The sequence below is a fragment of the Aegilops tauschii genome, chromosome 4 (assembly GCF_002575655.3).
Source record: "Aegilops tauschii subsp. strangulata cultivar AL8/78 chromosome 4, Aet v6.0, whole genome shotgun sequence".
NCBI classification, from domain to species: Eukaryota; Viridiplantae; Streptophyta; class Magnoliopsida; order Poales; family Poaceae; genus Aegilops; species Aegilops tauschii.
This window is the reverse complement of record NC_053038.3, coordinates 327,955,744-327,980,344: the sequence shown is the minus strand read 5'-3', so window position 1 is coordinate 327,980,344 and position 24,601 is coordinate 327,955,744.

The following is a 24,601-nucleotide window of genomic DNA, read 5'->3' as shown; positions in this document are numbered from 1 at the left end:
TCGCCTCGAGCACCGACGCTCCAAGGCCAACCTCCTGCAGCTCGTTGTTGCCGGAGCTCCCCACCACCACCACCATGCGCCAGCACCCTCTCGCCGACGCCGCGCTCGGACCTCCACCGCGCCTCGCCTTCGACCTGGGCTTCCGCGTCCCATGGCCACGAGCGCCACCAGCAGCAGTTTCAGGCCGTCCCTGTCGCCGAGTCCCTCGCCGCCCTTCTGCACATCGTCTCCGACCCTGCCCGTCGGAGCCACGCCTCTCGGTGGCCGCAGCTGCGTTGCCGGTCTTCCTCCTCGACGCTGCCGCCTCAAGCCTCCCATGCCTCGCGAGACCGCCGTGCCAAGTTCCCGCCACTGCCGCTGCAAGTCCCGCTCGGAACTAGCCTCCTGCATCGCGCCCCTGTTGCTGTTGACGCCAAGTCCAATGGTCACCGAGCGTGGAATTTGCCAAGTACCACTACCAATACATCTGGATTCGCCAAGTACACCACCGGCTAAGACCACACGGATGCTCGGACGAGTACTGACCGAAACGCCAAGTACCATGACGACCTTCGACATGTACCCCTACACCGCACCAAAATGCCGAGTTCCTCGCCGTGACCCCAAACATCTACGGAAACTTGTGCGACTATGAACGTGAACGAGCACCGTCGACCCCAAGTTACTCGGATTCGTCAAGTCCCTCTACGAAAACGTGTACCACTACGCCCAAGTTCCACTACAAAGATGTGCCACTACCGTCATCGTGTACCACTACTTCCACTTCCGTCACCGAGGACCGATAGTACAACTACTTCCCACGACGGCCTCTGAACAACTACATCCCATCAAACCCGAACCGTCCCGATTACACGCTTCGAAGGTATAACCACCGAGACGACTTTCCGAGAACGAATGCATGTGTTGTATGAGATGCTCGTGCCTGCACCGTGTCCGAGTTTTCATTGCACGTTCCTCCTCGTTTGCCACGCCACCGACATGTGGGACACCCGGTTGTTGGGATCACCCCACCATCTTTTGCATGTTCTGCACACCCACACTTTCGTTTGCACCGACATCTCGATGAATTGTCGGATCATCCGAATGTTGTCGTGGCACCATTTTCGTTGTCGTTGCCGTGGCACCCCTTTCGTTCCGCCATGGTGACCAAATGCTTCATAACATGCTCATGTCAACATTTTCAAAAAATTGCTTAAAACTTGCATATGTCATCCGCATCATGATAACAACATTTAAAATGTTTAAAATTGTGTTTGCATTAAATTGCTAAATGACATGAGGTTTTTCCGGATTTGTTGTTGTTGTTTCCGGCCTCATTTAAACTTGCCTAGTTAGGTAGTTTTCATATGCTTCACCCCTTGCTATGTTTAATAACATTTAATATTGTCGAGTACCTAAACAGGAGAGAACTAAATAATTGTTGTGAAGTTCCATCAATATGCAACTCGTTGCATATTGAGCTCCACTTAACTTGTAGTGTTGTTCGTGCATATTGCCATGACATGCCTATTTAAACCGGACATGCATCATACTTGATTGTGCATCATGCCATGTTGATGTGATGGTTGTTTACCATGTTGTTTGCTTCTTTCTGGTTTGCTTCTCTTGTTAGCTTCGGTTTTGTTCCGGAGTTGTGAGGATTCGTTCGACTACGTCTCTTCTTCATGGACTTGATCTTCTTCCTAGCTGGATTTCAGGCAAGATGACCATACCCTCGAAATCACTTCTATCTTTGCTTGCTAGTTGTTCGCTCTATTGCTATGCTGCGCTACCTACCACTTGCTATATCATGCCTCCCATATTGCCATGTCAAGCCTCTAACCATCCTTTCCTAGCAAACCGTTGTTTGGCTAAGTTACCGCTTTTGCTCAGCCCTTCTTATAGCGTTGCTAGTTGTAGGTGAAGATGAAGTTGGTTCCATGTTGGAACATGGATATTTTGGGATACCATAATATCTCTTATTTAATTAATGCATCTATATACTTGGTAAAGGGTGGAAGGCTCGACCTTACGCCTGGTGTTTTGTTCCACTCTTGCCGCCCTAGTTTTTGTCATACCGGTGTTATGTTCCTTGATTTTGCGTTCCTTACGCGGTTGGGGATTTATGGGACCCCCTTGACGGTTCGCTTTGAATAAAACTCCTCCAGCAAGGCCCAACCTTGGTTTTACATTTGCCTACCTAAGCCTTTTCCCTTGGCTTTTCGCGAGCCCGAGGGTCATCTTTATTTTAACCCCCCCGGGCCAGTGCTCCTCTGAGTGTTGGTCCAAACTAGAGCACCGTGCAGGACCGTCCCTTGGCAACTTGGGTTACGTTGGTACCTGTACGCTTCGCTCATCCGGTGTGCCCTGAGAACGAGATATGTGCAGCTCCTATCGGGATTTGTCAGCACAGTCGGGTGGTCTTGCTGGTCTTGTTTTACCATTGTCGAAACGTCTTGTAACCGGGATTCCAAGCCCGATCGGGTCTTCCCGGGAGAAGGAATATCTTTCGTTGACCGTGAGAGCTTGTGATGGGCTAAGTTGGGACACCCCTGCAGGGTATAAACTTTCGAGAGCCGTGCCCGCGGTTATGTGGCAGATGGGAATTTGTTAATGTCCGGTTGTAGAGAACTTGACACTTGACTTAATTAAAATACATCAACCGCGTGTGTAGCCGTGATGGTCTCTTGAACACGGTTTGGGTTATGCATGAACGTAAGTAGTTTCAGGATCACTTCTTGATCACTTCTAGCTTCACGACCATTGCGTTGCTTCTCTTCTCGCTCTCATTTGTGTATGTTAGCCACCATATACGCTTAGAGCATGCTGCAGCTCCACCCCATTACCCTTTCCTACCCATAAGCTTAAATAGTCTTGATCTCGCGGGTTTTGAGATTGCTGAGTCCTCGTGACTCACCAGATACTACCAAAACAGTTGCAGGTGCCGACGATACCAGTGCAGTTGACGCAACCGAGCTCAAGTGGGAGTTCGATGAGGACCTTTGATCGTTTCTATGTGTCGCTTCCTGATGATCAGTAGTGGAGCCCAGTTGGGACGATCGGGGATCTAGCATTTGGGGCTGTCTTCTTTTATTTTGGTTCTGTAGTCAGACCTTGATTGTACTCTGGATGATGTATGCTTAACTTGTTATTTGTGTGAAGTGGCAATTGTAAGCCAACTCTCTTTATCCCATTCTTGTTCATTACATGGGATTGTGTGAAGATGACCTTTCTTGCGACAAAACCTACAATGCGGTTATGCCTCCAAGTCGTGCCTCGACACGTGAGAGATATAGCCGCATCATGGGCGTTACAGTGGTCTCCACCTGCCCTGTCGTTTCGCCACATTATCTCTCACAGGTACCCTTGGGGCCGACCCGTCTTTATCATTGTAATAGTCGGGGTTCAGGTCCATACCATCAAGGTGAAACCCGAGGAATCACCCTCGATAGGTTTACCTTGATATACTGCACGGCAGAGTCATCATCTAGAGTGAAATACAAGGAATCTGTCGGATTATGGGTTCCCGCAAACCCTTGAGGTTCGAACACTAGCATGCGCACGAAGATCTCTCTCTCCCTAGCTCGCTCTCGCAACGATCTCAAGGCCTAGCTCGACGAACCCAAAGAACAAGAGACATGAGGGTTTATACTGGTTTGGGCCACCGTTGTGGTGTAATACCCTACTCTAGTGTGGTGTGGTGGATTGCCTTGTAGGCTGAGGATGAACAAGTACAAGGGATGAATAGCCTCCTGAGGAGAGGTGTTCTTGAGCTCGGTGAGCTGGTGTGTATGAGGATGGTCTGACTGATCCGTCCCTTGCTAGGGTGGTGGCTAGTCCTATTTATAGAGGCCCTGGTCCTCTTCCCAAATGTTAGGTAGGAAGGGATCCCACAACGGCCAATTTTGAAGGGAGACAGCTAGTACAAGCTATCCTGACAAAAGGTGGTCTTCGCCTGCCAAAGGCTCTTGTAGTGACGCCGCCGTGGGCTCCGCGGTGACCTCCGTCCTGCCGTCCTGCTGGTCTTGGTCTCATTGCACTGATATGGAAACCTTTGCCTGATGCCTCGGGACTCCTCGCCTGCGCTTCCCCTTTAGCACCAAAGAGGCAACTGGTACTCTACGCCCGCTGGTGCCCATCTGGCCTTGATCGTCACGGCTCATGTCACGCGCACCTCGCGAGGTGCCCCTTGCATAGATATCTCTACCCCTCGGGAGCCAGCCTAGTGAGGCTGCCCTTGAGGAGGTCTTGTGTCGCCCGCCTCGCGAGGCTTGGCCCCTCGCGAGGGTCTTGAGTGGTTGCTGATGAAGATGGGCCGTACCAGGCCGTTGGTGGAGCTGCGTCATGGGTCGCAGGCAGGCAAGTCTGGGGACCCCCGTTCCTAGGACGCCGACAGTAGCTCCCGGGTCCAAGGCGCGCTCGGACTTGGCTTTGGGGCGAAGCCAAAGGGCAAGTGCGGAGCGCCGCGGGCCCCAATAGCCTGCGGCCTCAATTGACTCGTGGCTACTGACGGGATGTGGGCGTCTCCACTTCCCCACGCCGCCTCGGCAACTGCCCGACTTGACGAGTCCCTGGTGCATGCAGAAAAACCATCATTACCTACGATCGTGGAGGTCGAAGGTTGGCCTCCTTCTGGCTATAAATGAGGAGGGGGGCGGAGCCCCCGTCACTCATCTCTTCCTCCGTTCCATCCGCTTCTTCATCTTCCTCCTTGCTCCACTGCCTTGCAGCGATACTCATGGTGCCGGTGAAGAGGTTCTCGGCCTCAGAGAAGGGGAAGGCTCGCCAGGAGGGGCCTGGCTCGCCACCGCCTAAGAGGTGGCGTGGTCGCAAGCACGCCGCAACCCCCGCTGTGGTCCCTCGTGGGCGCGGGCGAACTTCTTTCGGGCCCGGCACCGTCCCCGGTGGCCGCGGCGGCGTCCCTTTGCACAGCGGAAGCCGCCCGAGACGTGGCAGTCCCGTTAACGAAGGGAGGCGCGCCATGGTGCTCGGCCTCCTCGGCCGTGCTTCCACTCGGCGGAGGTGCTGTTGGAGTTCGTTGTGTGGTCGGAGAACCCGGCCGGCACCTGGCTTCAGTTTCCGCGCTCCTTTGCTGGCGAGCTGCCGACCCCGGGTCCTGGTGACCTCTAGCTGTAGGCCGACGGTTGCTGCAGCAAGGCTTAGTGGGTCGCGGTGGAGGTCTCCGCCGCGGGCAACGTAGCCCTGGCCCGCGGCTGGCAGTCGTTTGCCCGCACGTGCGGTCTGAGCAGGTGGTGCACCCTCCACTTCAAGTACGATGGTGCAGCGACCCTCTTCGTGAGGGTGTTCGGGGAAGACGGTCGCCGCGCCGGGTGCTGCCCTGAAGACAACAATGGTGACGAGGTGCTCGGCCTTGGCGACGGCTGTGACGAGGATGAGGGTGAACTCGCCCTCGGCGACGGCCGCGGCTTGTCCGACGACGGCAGCTCCTCCTCCGGCGAAAGATCCAGCAGCGGCGGCTACGACCAACCACCACATCATCGGGCTCGCTTCGAGGACGGTGGCGGGTCGTCCCGTCGCCGAGCCCCAGTGAAGCGCGAGGAGGGCTCCAGCTGAATCGGGGGGGGGGGATCCTCGTGAGCAGCCGCGTCGTAGGAGCCGCTTTTGCCCGTCCTTTCCTCTCCCCATGTATTACAAGAAACAAGTATGGGGCCCTGCGAGGGCGTGTAATGAACCGTAGTGCTTATCACTACAAAAAAAAGACACATCCGTGACATTTTGGGCCGAACGAATTTTTTTCCTATCATACTTATGACACTTCTGTAACGATAATTGTGACAAAACCCGGTATCATCATAGATGTGGTGGGCTCCTATTTCTATGACAAAAAATCATGACAGAAAATGGGCTTTTCATCCTGGGCGGGCCGGAGACGCAGCTGCATGACATTCTTTGGGCCATCCATGACGAAAAAAACCGTGGTACAAGCAAGGACGGGGAAAATATCGGGGGAGTTCCCGGTTACGGTGGGTGGTCGGGGGCCGAGCGATGCACGTTTATCTCGTACGTACGCGCGTGTGTGCGAGGCGTTGGGCTCTAACTGAACCCGAGCGAGGCGTTGGGATCTAACTGAACCCGAGCGATTGCACTAGCTACGTTACTTAACCCGAGCAATCGATCCATTGCTGTTAACTGAACCCGGGTGATTCCTTCGCTACTACTGCTAACTGAAGCCGATCGAACACTGCTGCCTCCTTCCCTTGATGAACAGTGAGCGTTTTTGAGGTGGTTTGGATGAACAGTTCCCGGTGGGGGGTTGGATGAATAGGAACTCATGGTAGTAGAGGTCGTTGCCGCTGGATGAACAGGACCCCGATCGATCGAGCCGGTAGATGAACAGGACCCCGTGGAGGGCTGGATGAATAGTAGCCGGTGGAGGGCTAGATGAACAGTAGCCCGTGGAGGGGTGGTTGAACAGGACCCCGTGGAGAGGGCTGGTTGAACAGTAGCCGGTGGAGGAGCGCGCGGTGGAGGCTGGATGAACAGGAGCCCGTGGATGAACAGTCAGAGGTGGAGGCTGGAGGAGGTCGGCGGTGGATGAACAGGAGCCCGTGGAGGCAGTCGATGGTGGATGAACAGTAGCCCGTGGAGGCAGTCGACGGTGGAGATGAACAGTATCCCCGTGGAGTCCCGTTTTGCAGTACGCCACACCCCTCCCGATGAACAGGACCCCCCGTTTTGACCGTAGCGCTCCAACACAAGTCCGTTTCCTCCGTTTTGCGGTACGCCACACCCCTCCCGATCAACAGGACCCCGTTTCGACCGATTTGCGGTACGCCAGACCCCTCCCGATGAACAAGATCCCGTTTCGACCGTGGCTGGTCGAACACAAGGCCGTTTCCTCCGTTCTACGGTACGCCAGGCCTCGTTTCCATCGGCTGTTCCGTCCAAGTCGGTTGGCTCCCAATGAACAACACGCGTTCCGTTGCCTCCCGATGAACACGACGCATTCTGTTGCCTCCCCATGAACACGACGATGACGCAGTTTCTCCGTTCTGACCCAACCATGTATACGAGCCCTGGCCGTACGTATGCACGAGTAGGCGTTCGAGACCCCGCCCGTATGTACGTACGTGGCCGTATTTACTTTCTTGCACCCTGGCCTCTACTACGACACGTGCCCTTCCTTACACGGCCACGGTTCATCGCTACAGCCTACAGATAGACCGATCGACCAGTATGTATGTACACGTTCGCGACCAGAATGACAACGCTACGTACTCTTCGACCGGGTGGGTCCCGACTGTCAGGCACTTCCTTGTGTGCGAAGATGTAGCTGGTGGGTCCCAGCAGTCAGGGGGTGAATCATTTTTTTGCCTGTAATATGGACGCACTTCCTTGCGTGCGAAGATGTAGTTGGTGGGTCCCAGCAGTCAGGGGGAAACTTTTTTTCGTGAAATACGGTGGCCCGTCCGGTGGGTCCCTGCTGTCAGGTGGAGGAATAATTATTTTGCGCATAATAAGGAGGCACTTCCTTGTTGCGGCCGTGGACCCAGCTGTCAGCCTCTCAACGTACAGTACTCTTCCAATGGAAGTCATTCATTGACCACATTGACCACGCCGCGCCGAGAGTACCAAGGCGGTGGACGGCGGCGAGGCCTAGGAAGGGAACGACGCGGAGCCGGGGAAGACGCGGCAGTGGATGCCCACGCGGAGAGGAGTACGAGGGTTCACTGGTTCGGCTGCGGTGTGAGGCTGCCGTCGCCGCAGGGCCTGGCCAGCGGTGGGAGTAGTAGGGGCGGTGAGGCCTCCGCGGCAGCACAGCCGACCACGGGAGGCAAGAGCATGCGGTGGTTTGGACACTGAGGTCATGCCTGCTCCGGAGGGATCTCTTGGACCGGTCAGGGAAGAGATAGTTCAGTTCCTTCAAAACAGAGGTATTCTGGTTCGCTTCGCTCAGCCTTGGTTTCATGGGGTAGGGTTATTCCAAGTCAGGGATCCATCTGTCAGATATACGTTGATTCAGCATGCCCCTTTTCCTCTGGGTAATGATCGTTTTGTTAGATTTATGAAACATGATGAGGGAGAGAATTTCAAGGGGAGTCATGGGTTCCGCAAGGGTTGGCTTATGTTCATTGGGATTCCTCTTGATTATCGCAATACGGAGTTCATATCACAGGCGGTTGGCACTTTTGGGAAATTTCAGTCATGGGATAGTGAAGATCCATATTTGGTTCGGACTCTAGTGGAGGCAAGTTTCCCTGACACGCCATTGGTGCCACGTGATGTGGTCTTTGGAGACTATGCAGAATGGGGAGGAGCTCAGGTTTCGTGGACTGCTGCTTGCTATGTGTTGAGCGCTGACTTCGCTGATCAGATGCCAAATGATGAAGATCCAATGCCGCTGGATGGAAATCCGCACCCATTGCCTGGAAATCTACTGCAAGATAATTTGATGTTTGTTCTTCCGCCGTACCCGATGCTGGGGTGGAACGATGCGCCTATAGCACCTCCAGTGCCTCAGGATAATAACAATGGTGATGCTGGATAGGGAAATGCAAACTGGGGGGATAATGAGGATGAGCATCAACAGCCGCCTCAACCTGTGGTGCCAGAGCAGGACCAGGTCTCTATTGTCATTGATCAGCCGGAGGGCTCTGGGTCTGTGGAACAGCATGTGGAGATTCAGTTTGAGGAGCAAAATGAGTTGCAGCAGGATCAGCAGTTACAGGACAATGTGTAGCCGGCTGTTGAGGAAAATCCTTTGGCAATTGTTCCATATCAACCTCTGGTCATTTAGCAGCATCTGATATTCATTGGCATGGCAAGGATTGTGGCTGGGCCACCACTTCCTCCAGAGATGATCTGGAAGAGATCTTTTGAAAATCTGCTGCCTGAATTTGTTGTCAAGGAGGTGCCTAGACCTATCTTCTTCAAGCCACTTGGGACAGTGACATACTCCAAGTGCACATGGACCATTGCCTTTGATGATTCACAGAGGATGTCTTGTTTGGTGCCAAGCTTGCCCAGCAGCCTTGTTATAAGGAAGCCAATTGTGGCTAAACACCCAGTTGCCAGAGCTCTTTTTGGAAGTTCATCTGAAGAGGTTCTCAGTGCTAATGATAATGTAATGTCTGATTTTGATGGGTCTGAAGAGATGCACCCTCAAGATGTTGTGTCTGGCAGCCTGGAGGAGAACTCCTCCTCTTCTGTGGTCTTTTCTTCTGCGCAGGTCAATGACAAGAAGCAAACTAGAAGAAGGAAGACCGTGGCTCCTTTAGTGGATACTTCTGTACGAAGATGTAGAAGAAGCGCGGCAAAACTAGATGGGTTTAAACCTATGCGTTTTGAGCAGCTTTCCCTCCAGCCCACCAAGAGGCGTCCGTGGTCCAAGCCCATTCAAGTGAAGGCCCAGCCCAATCCCGACGACGCTGGCGATAATGGCAAGTCTGAAGATGCTCCTCCACCCACACCTCTCAATGTGCTACAAGCAATTGGAGCGGAGCTGGAGATCGACCCCAACCTTCTATCCAAGGAGAAGCTTATGGCTAATCCCAAGGATGATTCCTCCTCCAGTGGTGTTTAAATGTTGCAGTTTAAAACTTTAGCTAGGTGTAGCGAGGCTGTTAAATTCGCTATCGTTTATGTTGTTCTAAACTTTATGCTATGCGGTCAGAACTGGATGCCTTTTGTTTCTTATGGCGTGGGGTGTATGGCATTGTATGTCATGCAGTGGTTGATACCTCGATTTTTGGTTATCTCATGAATCAAAGATCTATGCGTAATTGGAAGGTGCTTTGTTGGAATGTTCGTGGTCTAAATTCTGAACCACGACAGCTTTTTGTTAGAGAGAAAATTTCTGAAAGCCAATGTGTGGTTGCTTGTTTGCAAGAAACTAAGTTATCAGATTGTCCTCGTTCATTAATTAAGAGCATTTGTCCTGTGGGCTTTGATCAGTTTATTGAATCACCCTCGAGAGGAGCCTCGGGTGGTATTCTCACAGTGTGGCGTTTAGATGTTTTTAAGGGTGTCTTAATTGAAGTAAAGCATTTTGGAATTGTCATCAGTTTCACCTCGGTGCATAATAATGACCAGTGGTTTTTAGTAAATGTTTATGGGCCTTGTCAGGGTGTTATGAGGGATGAGTTTGTTAGCTGGCTGTATAATCTTCAGGTGGAACCCGAACAAAAATGGTTGTTAGTGGGAGATTTTAATTTCATAAGGTCCATGGACAATCGTAATCTTCCGGAAGGGGATGTTAATGATATTTTTATCTTTAATGAGATCATTGGTCATTTAGGACTGCTGGAACTTCCTTTAAAAGGTAGAAGGTTTACCTGGTCAAACATGCAGGATGTTCCACTTCTTGAGCAATTGGACTAGTTTTTTACTTCTGCTAGTTGGATAAATCAATATCCCATGACACAAGTTGCACCTCTTGCTAGAACTGCGTCTGATCATGTTCCTTGTGTAATTTCTATCTGTACCACAATTCCTAAAGCTCATATCTTCAGATTTGAAAACTATTGGGTGCATCAACCTGGTTTCATGGACTGTGTGAGGGAGGTTTGGAACAAACCTTCACATAAGGCTCATATAACTGCAGTTATTATGGACAAATTGAAATCCTTGAGGTATGCACTCAAGAAATGGCAGAAGGGGCTCTCACACATTAAATATTTGATTGAAAAGTGCAATTGGGTAATTCTGTGGCTGGATGATTTGGAGGATTGGAGGCCTCTTTCCATACCTGAGCACAATTTCAGGAAGATATGTAAGATGCATCATGAACACCTTTTACATTTGCAGTTTTTATACTGGAGGAAAAGGTGTACTATCAGATATATCAAGGTGGGAGAAGAAAATTCAAAATTCTTCCAGGCCATGGCAACAGAGAGGTATAGGAAGAATTCTATTGCTAGTCTGCAACTGTCTGATGGAACAGTTTCTTCAGATCATGGGGAAATAGCTAAGGAATTTTTGGTTGCCTTCAAGGGCAGAATGGGAACTCTTAAACCAATTTTATTGGGTAATGAAATCCTCTCATTAATCCCAAAAGTGCAAGGCCTTGAGGTGCTCACAAAACATTTTGAGCTGCAAGAGATTGAAAAGGTCATAAAAGAAATGCCCATTGATAAGGCACCAGGGCCAGATGGTTTTAATGGCCTTTTTATGAAGAGATGCTGGTCAATTATTTCCAGTGATTTTATTCGGTTGGTTAATGAGTTTCATGCAGGAACTGCTCTTTTGGAAAATCTCAATGAAGCTTTCATCACTTTAATCCCAAAAAAGCAATCACCTGAGGGTGTAGGAGATTTTAGGCCAATCACTTTGACAAGTGTGGGACTGAAGTTTCTGACTAAACTGGCAGCTAATAGGTTTCAGGAGGAAATCACCAACTGTGTTCATAAGAATCAATATGGCTTCATTAAATCAAGAACAATTCAGGATTGTATTGCTTGGACTTTTGAGTATATTCATCAATGCAACCATTCCAAGAAGCCAATTATATTGCTCAAGCTTGACTTTGAAAAAGCTTTTGACTCTATTCAGCATGAGGCAATCTTGAAAATTCTTGTGGCAAAAGGTTTTGATAGCAAATGGACCAAATGGGTTCAACAGCTATTATCTTCTGCAACCTCCTCTATCTTGTTAAATGGTGTGCCTGGAAATCATTTCAAGTGCAAATGTGGTGTTAAGCAAGGAGATCCTATCTCTCCTTTGCTTTTTGTGATAGCTGCTGACCTTCTACAAACCATGATCAATGATCTTTTGTATAGGGACTGCTTGCCTTGCCATTGCCAACACATGATCCCGATTATCCAGTAGTCCAGTATGCAGATGATACTTTGCTGTTTGTGAATGCTGACCCAGCTCAGTTGGAGGCCCTCAAATCAGTGCTCAACTCCTTTTCCTTGGCAACTGGACTGCAAATCAACTTCCATAAGTCTTCAATGTACCCCATCAATGTGGAAGCCTCTGTTGCTTCTGCACTTGCTGCCCTATTTGGCTGTCAGCTTGGTTCTATGCCTTTCACTTATTTGGGACTTCCTGTTGGAACCACTCGGCCCAAAATTGTTGATTTGCTACCTTTGGTGGACTGCATGGAAAGAAGGCTAACTGCTAGTTCCTGGTTTTTACCACAAGGTAGTAGGTTGCAGTTGGTAAATTCAGTGATATCTTCACTGCCCATATTCTTCCTTTGCAGTCTATCTTTGCCACAAGGTATTCTAAAGCAGTTAGAAAGGATTCAAAGACAGTGCCTCTGGAGGAAATATGGTCAGGAGAAGGGACACTCTTTGGCTGCTTGGCCCCTTGTCTGCAGGCCCAAGATGAAGGGTGGGCTTGGAATTCTGAATTTGGGACTACAGAATGATGCTCTGCTCCTTAAGTACCTGAATAAATTATATAATAAAGCAGATGTGCCATGGGTCCGTTTGGTGTGGGACTCATATTACTTTTAGAGAATTCCTCATGACACTATTCTTTGTGGCTCATTCTGGTGGAGGGACATTTGTAAATTAATGGACAAGTATCGGGCTGTTACCTCTGTCACTGTTGGCAAAGGAGATTCTGTTCTATTTTGGTCTGATCATTGGGAGATTGACCAGTCTTGCATTCCTCTGCAAGAAAGGTTTCCAAGGCTTTTCTCTTTTTGCCTGCAGAAGAACCTTTCTGTCATGGAAGTGATACAGGCAAGAAATTTGCAGCAAATGTTTTCATTGCCAGTGTCTGAACTGGCTTTTAGGGAGTTCAATCAGCTTTCAAGCTTGTTATCTGGGACTTCCTTAGACAATGGTTGTAATGATATCTGGGCTTGGAGACATGGGAAAAAGGCAGAGTACTCGGCAAAGAAGTACTATGATTTTGTCCACCAGCCTGTTATTGCCAATCCTATACTAAGCTGGGTTTGGAAAAGCTGCTGTACCATGACAATTAAAATGTTTGCTTGGCTGGTAATTATGGACAGAGTTAACACCAAGGATATGATTCAAGGACGCCATTGGAGAACTAATGATGGACCTAGTTGTGTCCTATGCCCGACTGGAGTAATTGAGGTTAGGAATCATATATTCTTCCAATGTAACTTCAGTATGAGAATCTGGAACTACCTGCAAGTTTCCTGGTTGGATAGCAATGATATGGTGCAAATTGCCTTACATGCCAGGAAGGAGTTTAATAAGCCTTTTTTCTCAGAGGTGGTTTTTCTTGCATGGTGGAGTATTTGGAAAGTTAGGAATGACAGGGCTTTTAGGCATGTCAACCCAACTTTTAGGCAGTGGAGAAATGGGTTTATTCATGATATTACTCTTCTTTCACATCGGATCAAGACCAGATACAAGGAGGCTCTGCTCAAATGGATTGATTTCCTGCCTCCTTGAAGGCCATCTATTTTGTAACTTCTTTCTTTCCTAGTTGTAGTTTTTAGTGCTTTCTTTATTTTCTTAGAGTACTATAGCTTTTCTTGTATAGCTTTTCTTTCTTTTTGTTTCCCCTCTTGAGGAACTTTGTACTTATTCTTTGTTCTTTATTAATAAAATGTTGTGGGGTGTAAGCCCTGCAGTCTTCCAGGTCAAAAAAAAAACCAGAGGTTGAAGAAGCAGGACGACCGTTGGATGTTAACAATCCAACGGTCACTAGTGATAGAATCGTTTGTTGACTAAGTTGACAAAGCCCTCCGTCCGCGTCAACTTAGTAGGCCCACAGGCCAGCCTCCCACTATGGTGGGTCCCAGCTAGCAGGGGGGGTATTCATATTTTTGTGCGTAATAAGGAGGCACTTCCTTGCGTGCGAAGATATAGCTGGTGGGTCCGAGCTGTCAGCGGGAGTATTCATTCTTTTTGGCGTAATAAGGAGGTACTTGCTTGTGTGCGGCCATGGACCATGTGGGTCCCAACTGTCAGCCTCTCCATGTACATCCCTCTTCCGATGTTGTCATTTGTTGACAACGTTGACCACGCCGTGCCGAGAACACCAGCGCGATGGACGATGGCGAGACCCAGGAAGGGAATGACCCGGAAGCGGCGAAGCCACAGCAGTGGAGGGATGTGGGTGAGTAGAGGGATGGCCTGGCCAGCGGTGGGAGTAATAGGGGGCGGTGAGGCTTGCGCGGCAGCACAACCGGCCACGGGAGGCACGAGCAGGCGATCCCGCCGGCGCTGGATTTGGCGGCTGGAGCAAGAAGATCAGAGATTGAAGAAACATGACGGCTGTTGGATTGACATCCAACGGTTACGTCTGCTAGAATCGTTTGTTGCCGTGTATAATAAGTAAAAAATTCTTGCATACGCGTCAACTTAATAGGCCCACAAGTCAGACCATTCCCTATTTTTAATAATTTATATATAGCTCATTGCAACTTCTTATGCAATTTATTGCAGTCCGTTTTTTGTTGGCCAGGGCCAGGGTTAAAAATTTAAACGAAATTTCGCATATTTCTGTGGGTTCCAAACTATTTTTAATACCGAAATGTCGAGCCAGATTTAAAGTACTTTGAATATATATTTGAATTAGGTTAAAGCCCAGTGAAATTGGAATATGAAAATGTGAAAAAATTCAGAAATTATAAAGTAATTGCCAATTTGTCATCTGTTTTTTATATTTACAGCCCATTTCATATTACTTTCAAGATTTGCAGGCGTCTTGAAAGAGTTGCTGCCCATCAGGGCATAGAAAAATAAGTAGGCCTGGATTGGGTATTCTTCAGAAAAATAAACTGGGCTCATTTTCACAAACAAAAAATAGCCGGGCTGGTCATGTGGTGAACATAAAATATAAGCCTGGGCTAGACGGGCCACAGCCCAGTTGAAACCCTGCTCCGTCTCAACAATAACAAAAAAAATACTGCTCGAGTAGCTACGTCCCAGGTGTCTGCCAATCTTGCGCTGTTCTCTTGTCTATTGACTATATACGCTGACAATGTCGTGGGTCCTAGATGTCAGGAAACCACTAGCAGGAAGCATTTTCTTTTTCCATGCGCTGACAATGGAGTATATATATAACAAAAAATGAGGAACTTCCTTGCGTCCGGCCATGGACATGGTGGTCCCCTACTGTCATCCTCTCTGCAGATTCCTCTTGTTTGTTGACCATGTTGACAACGCGAGAGGGCGGCGCCGCGACGAGCACAACAAAGCGTGCGGAGGACTACGACGAGGCCTCGGAGGTCGGCGTTAATGATTTAGGAGATGGTGGGGCGGCGATGCATGCGCTGAGGCGCAGCCAGCCGTGGGAGGCGGAAGCAGGCGGCCCCGTCGGCGCTGGTTTGGTTTTGGCGGCTGGAGGAAGACATGACTGAAGAAACACGACATACTGTAAAAGCAGCAGGAGTACTTAACAACCTTAACTGAAACCAGCAGGGGCACTTAACAACCATAGCTGAAAGCAGTATGAGTACTTATACAGGTTCAACCGTACAAAGCACGCCTAGAACAGTGCTACTTTTCCTACAGTTAACCAAAGGGTGAGGCCGCCAAGCCCCAGGACAAGGCCCAGGCGCCACCTTGCGCATCCACAACCTTCTGAAAGCGGCTTCATCTCGCAATGTGGTCAATAAACAATATATTTGCTTTAGAGCCATGGAAAAGCAGGAACATAATCTTATGTCCTATTCTCCAAGATGGACGGGCCTTCATTATTTGAGACCACCCATGAATAAGTATCTTTTCACCTCCAAGGGGAATGGAGTAGGTCGACATAAACATCATGTTGTGACCAAGCGCAAGTCTGACCCGACCATGGCCAGGCATCTGTATAGGAACAATAGACCTGGGCAGTTCCTGTTTCAAGAAGATCACAACTGTAAAACTGTGCATAAGCAAGAGTTTATGAACAACATATATAACAGAAAACAGCTCGTACCATAAGTTTCTCAACACAGTTGGACCTGTTCAATGAGTGCAGCAGTGGCACACATATCCCACGTGGCCTTCCACCATTGAAACGCCCCACAAGGACCTCAAGACGATCAATAAAGTGTAGGAACTTGTGGATGTCGTCCAAGTCAACTTCAGCGCCATGAGTAATAGCTGACTTCTTATAGAATAACAAACGAGTAGCCTGCTTAACACTGAAAAAACCTACACATGCCACCAATTATAAGAAAATATTAGTTAGAAGTAGCATCTTCGTGAGAGATTCGTTGCTACTTCTTAAGTTAAATTGTGATTAGTTAGACAGAATAGGTGGATTAAGAAGTAATCGAGGCAAGAAGCAAGAACCAGATACAAAACTAACATGGATGAACAATTGGAACGACGTCGGGGTGGAAGATCGCAGTGAAGATGAGACCAGGTTCTGCTATTTCCATCAACATTCGTGCGTCAACTTTCAGTCAGTAACACTTGAGAAAGTTTATCCAAGTTCAGCCATAAAAAAGCAGCGATCTTCTTGGTTCATGAACCCAACTCGAAACTTATATCCATGGCTTGTCTTCACTGTGACCATTAAACTGGTGTATTCAGTTATGGCAAGGCCGAGCATCTTGAGTACATGTGTTCTGGCAGAGCAAGGAATGCACTGCAGGAAAAATAATATGAGAACACAATGTATTCCCTATATCCAAATCTAGAAATAATTTCCTCCTTCACGTCAGTGTTGACCATGGTACTAGTACCTTTTATCCAAATATAGCAATCCAAATTTCCAAATTAGTCGACAACATGTTCAAAAAACCCCACCCTCCCGGATAGAAAAGAGGATTCTAGGAACACACTGTTCGCGTTTTAAAATCCTGTGTTAGGATGAGAAGGAACAAGTGTGGCGTCTCGCCGAGGGCACAGAAACCTGTAGGGTCCTCACACTTTGGGCACTGCAAATGAAACACACTAGATTCAGTAGGAAGAAAAATGCATCAACGGCGGCGGCTACCATCCTAGGAGTACCCGGGACCAAGGGACTTGGATTTATCGGGGATGGATGAAGAATTCGTACCAGGTTCTCCATGAGAAAACCCTATGCAATCGCCGAGCGGGGGTTTTCTCTGAACAAGTAGACGAGGGAGAAGGGGATTCAGGCCCAGTGAAATATTGCCGCTTCGTCCGTCCAGCTTACTGCTAAAGCTGGAAAGGTGGTTTTTTTTTGTGATTTGACGGCTCATTGGGCATTACTGCGGTGCTACGACCGGGGTGTGTCTACCATGCAGTTGTGCATTCTAATTTGGTGCATATGGCACATGGACCCCGTTGCCGGATGCCCCACATATCAGCGAAAGGAAGTAGAAAGACAAGAGTAACTAGTTACACATAAATATATTTTTGACAGAGAGATACTCCTGCTGTGAAGAAATATAAAGATCTTTTATATCACAACTTTATACATAAGAAAAATCAAGGGGAATATATATAACATATATAATTATAAAAAACAGAGTTTTTTTAACACGGTATAGACGAGTTGGTGATGATGGTGGGCCTGCCATCCTGCAATATAGGTCGTCCGATTTATATCTGACGGATAGGAAGGAAACTATGGCAATTTTGCAAAAAGGTACCCACACGCCTCTCCACATTTGCAAATAAGGCCTTCCCTCGTTCATCCTTTTCTCTCACAAGATAAAATACTCATACAAATGCATCTTGATGTTACATGCAACGCACGGGCATTATGGGGGTTCAGCTGAGAAATACTCAAACAGGCTCACGGTTCTGGACTTTGGGCCACAGGCCGGTGGGCCTGCATGTTTGGGGGCCCATGTGTTCTACCTCAGCACTTTTCATATTGCAAGCAGTCTGTACGGCACTGATTTTAGATGCTGTCGCAAGGCGAATAACACAAAATTGAATAAAGCACGGCAACTGTTGGAATGAAATCAAACGACAGTTCCTAACAAGCAATCAGAGTTGCAATTCTATCAATGATACTGTCGTACTACTTATACACACAGGACACTTGTTTCTCCATGCTAGAGTATTACATAAAAATCTCTCGGAGGATAGATCAGTTCAGTAGTTGCGTGCTGCTACTGCAGAATTTCAAAGTTAATTTGGACTAGCTTTCCTTGCCGAGAAATTTCGATTTTGACATCATCCCCTACGGCAAGATATGATTTAGATTTGAACCTTGACCATCCTTTAGCATCAATCATCATGCGACCATCCTTTGTACTTACGGTATATTGAGCAGGTTCATTCACAACAAGGCTGTGCATGGTAAGAGAAACTTGGCCACGGTCGCCCGGATTGTTGAACGACTCTCTCGTTGCTCTAGGAATTCTCTGTTTGCAAACAAGAAGACATACAAAAACAGTTAGATCAACACAGTGAATCATGTGAAACAACATGGAAAGAAAAAAGAACAAAGCACTTGGGCGGCCAATGCTTACCAAGAAGGTGGACATGTTGGTTTTTGTAAGGACTTTGGTATATGAAGTGCGAACTGCAACCCAGTCTGTTGCCGGTGCAACTGATGGTTCCGTTGCCGCTGCACGGGCCGGAGTAGATGCAAGTGCAAGTGTTGGTGCAGGTGCCGAAGCCGTTGCTGGTGCCCGTGCCGGTGCGACTGGTAGTGCAGCAGCTGCTGCCGGAGATGGTGCTTCTTGTAGAGCTGGTGCCGGTGTTGGAGCAGGTGCCGGTGTTGATGCCCGATCCTCCGGTAGATCAGCCTGATCCGCTGACGCGGTCGGTGCCCAATCCTCAGCTGGATCAGACTGAGTTGCTGCCGCTGTCAGTGCAAGTGCAACTGTCGGTGCTCGATCCGTTGCTGAAGGTGGTATCGATGTGCGAGACAGCGGCGATCGTGTCTGATCTGCTATGATCAGCTTTCTAACTTGACTAGGCTCCGTGACCACGATCCAGTCTTTTTCTTCATTTTTTAAACGCGAGAAGGACTAATTGTGGCGTGTTTGTTAAACCAAACTGCAGTTCATCATAGGGATTCAGCTTGTACTCAGACAACAGACTGATCCAATTTTTTCCAGTAATATAAGTGATGGACAGTGCCTTCCTTACTGACACGACATAAGAAGTGAAACCTGCAAAAATATCCATCATAGAGCAAACCAAACGGTTTATTCTGTGATGAATGTCACATGGCAAAACCTGCATCGTAAAATTGCAGCAAAAGAAAGAAAACATGACATTAAATCAATAAGATTTAAACAGTAAATCAATAAGATTTACTTGATGTGACACGAGTGAATCCTTACCAGGAAATCACTATGTTGAAGTACTAAACAGAAGATTGGTCGTCCAACTATGCATGGCATGTAGGGCCCTTGCCTACTCCCACAAGCAGGACAGTCCAAAGGTCGTGACAAATCATATGGACCGAACATCCATGGGACTGGAAATCCTGGTGGGTGCGATAAACCCTGCAATGCATACAGATATTGGAGTGTAACCATAATTGATAAACCGTCCTCACAAAAAAGATGATCTGGATACTTCAAAATATACAGACTAAATTGAGTGGACAGACATTAACATAGACTGTTCTCAGGACTCACCACACACCAAAAGCGGCAGCACTAAACAATGTAGGGTTCACAAACACAAATAAGGTACTGAACAATAGTACTTACTACAGACAAGCAAAGTTGCACTAACTAAACTCTGCAGACTATTTCTTGCCACCGACCTATGGGATGAACCCCGCATAACTGCCATGGACTTCGTGAGAGATGTCTACCGGCACCATCACCATCTCCTCAACCTTGGAGAACCTAACAGAGTTGTCTTTCCACTCATAAACATGACGATGAAGACATGCCGCATCAGATTTGTCGGGAAGCTTTACAAGGACCACACCCTTCATAATCGAAGGCACAGCCAGGAAATTGTTGTGGTCAAGTACAGCCTTGAGAACACGGCTGACAACAATGCTACAAGAAAACACTAGTTCAGGACACGTGGCGACAAGGACACAAGAGCTGGATAGTTTAGCAGTAGAACTCATCCTTCCAGTTCACACGGCATGACTTTGAGAACTTCATCTCCACCGCGGACCTGGTTCTAATTCAAACAGAAACCAAATATTTTATTACTACCTCCGTTCAGAAATATAAGAGGATTTTCGATATTTTACTCCATATATGACTACATATACGCACAGAAATGAGTGAACAAAGACACTAGAACATGTCTTCAAAGGCATGAGAGTAGAGGGATTACTTGCAATATCCATAACACAAGTTACTGATGCAAATATACCCTCTTCAAAGGTAGCATTGATGTTCATAAAGTAGTTGAAAGTAATCTATAAGAAATCAGTGTCAACCTCTCGCATGTTTTGGTCAAAAGAGGAATTTAGAACCGCCATTTGGCACACAAAAATCACATGCAAGATCACCCAGAAAGTTGTACTACTAGTACTAGTACTGCATGTTAGATGAAAAAACACGATCAAGATCGAGAAAAGATCGTCAAGAAGAGATATTACCTGGACTTGCTTAATGAGGGATCTCGGAGAGGGTGGCTTGGACAGGGCGATGGCTTTGAGCTTGTCTGCAGTAGTCTCGGCGGGGTGCTTGCGCTTCTTCGTACCATGAGCGTCGACGGTTTTTGCCAGAGCCATAGACATCACTTTAGCCGGTGCTCCAGCGTCCATCAAGAAACTGTCAAATAGAAATAAAAGAAAAGAAACCATAATCACAAACCCCAAAGAAGAACAGAGAGGGAGTTATAGGATCAGTCTCGGGGTTGCAAGACTGGGCCTTGGCCAGAATCAACACCATTGATGCGCTCACCTGTCCTTCTTTGGGAGAGAAGAACAATGGCAGAAGTAGGTCGGGGTTTTCTTGAAGAAATGAGGAACAAGATGAGGGAGAAGCGAGGGTTGGGTAGAGAGGAAGCTGAGACAGAAGAGTGAAATGATGGTTGCTTCGTCCATCCAACTTACTGCTGGAAAGGAGGGGGTTTTGTGATTTGACGGCTCATTGGGCATTACTGCGGTGCTTCGATTGGGGTAGTGTACGGTGCAGTTGGGCACTCTACTACGGAGTAATTTAGTGCATGGCTGGTGGACCCTGATGATGGCTGTCCCACACGTCGGCGAAAGTGAGTAGCAAAGTTCCCGACGACCGTCGAGGAGGATCCGCACGGTAGAGCGAGTCCACTGTTTTTTTTGAAGAAAAAAAATGATTATAGCAAGCGTTTCCACTCTTACGACGGAGGAGTGCGAAACACGGTAGCCACTTGAACATACATAGTGCTCCTACTACTAGGCATGTGTAGTGGTTCATACGTTAGTACTACATAATCTTGTTGCTAGTGTAGTAAGATATGACGATAACAAATGATGTTGTGCGCATGTCAACTATATGAACAGTAATGTAACATAGTACCGCTTTTTCGACTGTCCGGTCGAGAATGAACGGTGAGATCAATGTTAATAGAACTATGTCTACAGCGCACGGAGAGTACAGTGCTATAGTACTCCACAAAACATGTACCATATGAAGCACGACGACTCAGTGTTAGGCAGGGTGTATGAAGGGTGCACAGGATGGGAGCAAAAGTTCCCTTCTCGACCCACTTTTGGTTGTTTAGCACAGTGCATGAAGGGTGCATGAGTCCACACTAGTAGGTTAACACAAATACACGAGGAGGGAACAACTATATTGAGATGAGAATGCAACCAAACACACCCACACGCTTTGTGCTACAGTGATTGATCTGCACCGTCTGAGTTTGATCCAACAGTCATGTTGCGCCGAGACATGGACATGCCCATGTAGAGGATGCCTAAACACCACTGAAGTCCCTCTGCTTCTCGAGGCGCACGACGTTGGTGATGCAGGGTGCAACGGCCCGCAGAGCCCGCTCCCGGTCGATGGGAGCCAGCTCGTCAAAGACGACGTCCAATGGCATGAATGGATTCCGGTGACGGAGCCCTAAGAGGATTCGCCTGGCAACGGCGAGGGCAGCCCACAACCCCTCCTTGTCCAGCTCCGCCCCCACCATCGCGCGGAGACGGCTCAGCTCCTCGGAGATATAGGTGAAGAAGGAGACCAGGTCAGGAAGCCGCAGCTTATTGAAGTCGACGGGGTGGTCGAACGGGTTTAGCCCGACGGCCGGCATGGTCGCGCTGGCACGACGGTAGTCATCGCGCAGCCACAACACGTGCGTGGCAACTTGGTCCACCAAGTGGCTGAGGCGATCCTGGACCTCGTCACGATCGGCCCGCTCGCGCTCCAGCCGGCTCCCCAGACGGCCTATCGTATCTCCCGCTTTCTGCAGCAACGCCGCCGATGCCTTGAACATCTTTGTGGTGGACGCCTGCCGCTTTTGAAGCTCCATGAACTCCCGCACATAACGGAGGAGCATGGCACTCCTCTCCTCCTTGAGCTCACCGAGCTCCACGTCCTTGGCCCTGAGCTCCGCATCCTTGGCCTCGAGCTCCTGTGTCAGGCGCCTCACCTCAGACTCCATGATCTGCTGTGCCGCCATGGCACAGGTAGAAGCAATGGGGAGAGGAAGCAAAGGGGGCGAAACGGCTGAAAGGCAATGCAATCTACGGGAAGGCGGAGGGAGCCAGCCGAGGAGCGGGGAATCTTTAGGTTTTCACCATGGGAAAACACCAGTCGACGACTTCTCACATCAGGGAGCAGTGGATTTTACAGGCAGAGTCATCGTGACTAATTACTGCCGTGCCTGCTCCCATCAATCAAAAAATTAAAAATCCTGCCACGCCTGCTCCCGTCAATCAAAAAATTAAAAATCCTGCCGCGCCTGCCGCACCCAAAGACTAGAGCAAAGCCGTGGTGGATATTTAAATTTACCTGCCGGCAAGGAGATAAAAAAGGGTGAAAAAACAAATGTGGCAGCGGCCTAGCTAATCGGTCGCACTAGCCCAACTAGCTAGCCACCGTGCTTCACTGATGTACTCAGCGGGAAAGGTGGTCTTTCGTGATTTGACGACTCATTTACTTGCTTCGGCGCTATGACCGAGGAGGACCCAGAAAACGCGAGGTAGGGCGTCCCACGTCTCGGCAAGGAAGAATATATGCGTGCACCACCCGGGACGACCCCGAAACCGCGCGGTAGGGTGTGCCACGTCTCGGCACGGAGGAAAAATGTGCGTGTAAAAATATACTGTATCAGACGTAGTAGTACCTATGGTTCGACCTCGGGACCCAGCCAGTCGGTCGAAAACACCCCACTAGCCACACAACTTCATCATGCTAACGTGGCACGGAGGATAGGTGTGGTTAGCTCCATCTCGACCAGCCACAACGTCTCTTGTTCTAGGCGATTCTTCTATTTTCCAAGCTTTTTTTAGTTATAATAACACCAAGGCAAGCTAGCGCCGCTCTTCGTGTGTGCCCGTGTGTCTAAAGGTTAGACGATGGAGAGGAGAGAGATCATATACCTGGGACCCACCAGTAAGTGAGTCAATGGTCATGCACGTGTTGACGAGGCACTCCCTCTACTCTACTCAACGTAATACTGTATAAAATCAAGTTATGGGACAAAGCCAACAACCATTGTTGTTTCAGGCTATCAACTTACGCTTTGTAGTCCAGGTTGCCAGTTTGAATCTCGTCTTTCAGATTTGTTAGTTTTAGGTCCAAATTTGATCAATGACAAGTGGGACCCCCGTGTGTTGTTCCGATATTTCAGTGTAGGATGGTTTTTTCGAACAAACATTTTGCGCGGTTAGACAAGTAACGACACGAGTTACATGTATTTTGTAAGTTTACGAACAAAAATGACAGCGGCATAGCATATCACATCCACCCCGCAACTTAGATGCTATGGTGATACGAGTTTTTACATCGTTGGAATTGAGATTCAATGGCTTGGGAGTAGTCTTTGTAATTATGCGCAATTTCCAAACTCTCCAAGTTTTTTTTGCAAATAAAACATTTAGGCCTCGTGTGTGTCGCTGCATCTTGGATCTAACGGCTCCCCGTTGCTCATATTAGGTGCTCCCCGTAGCTTAATTAGCCGATACGGTGATACGAGCATCTAGGTCGTATGATCTGTGATCAGATGCCACATGCGTAGTACTTATACTTTCTGTGCAATTCCCAAACTCTCTCAGGCGTATATTGCAAAAACATTCAAACCTCCTACTGTGAGCCGTTAGATCTCCGTGAACTCGTATCACCATAGAATCTATGGTGCGGGGGCACCTCATATTCTCCCGTGCGAGAAAACATCAGGTGCTCTTGCAGCTTGGACGCTATGGTGATACGAGCTTCGAGGTCGTTTGATCTGAGATCCAATGGCATCTGAGCAGTCTTTGTGCTTGTAAGCAGTGGCCGAACTCTTTGGGGGCTTTTCTGCAAAAAAACATTTGAACCACCGAGGAGTTGTTGGGTCACAAATCCAACGGCTCCGAAGAGCTTGTATCACCAAAGCATCTAAGGTGTGGTAGCACATGATATTCTTACATACAGGAGAATATGATGTCCTCTTTCATCAGATGCTACGGTGATACGAGCTTCAAGGTCGTTGGATATGGCATCCAAGGGCATTTGACTAGTTTTTGTACAAATTGTGTGCAATTCTCAAACTCATCAAGGTTTCCTTTAAAAATATTAAGACATCATGTGAGCTCCTATATCTCAGATCTACAAGTTCCAAGAAACTCGTATCAGTATATAGCATCTAAGGTGTGGGGGCACATGATATTCTCCCGGGGAGGAGGGGTGGGGGGTGCACAATTTTATCTAAGGTCGAGGGGTTAACCCCCGACAATCTACATAGCTCCGCCTAAACAC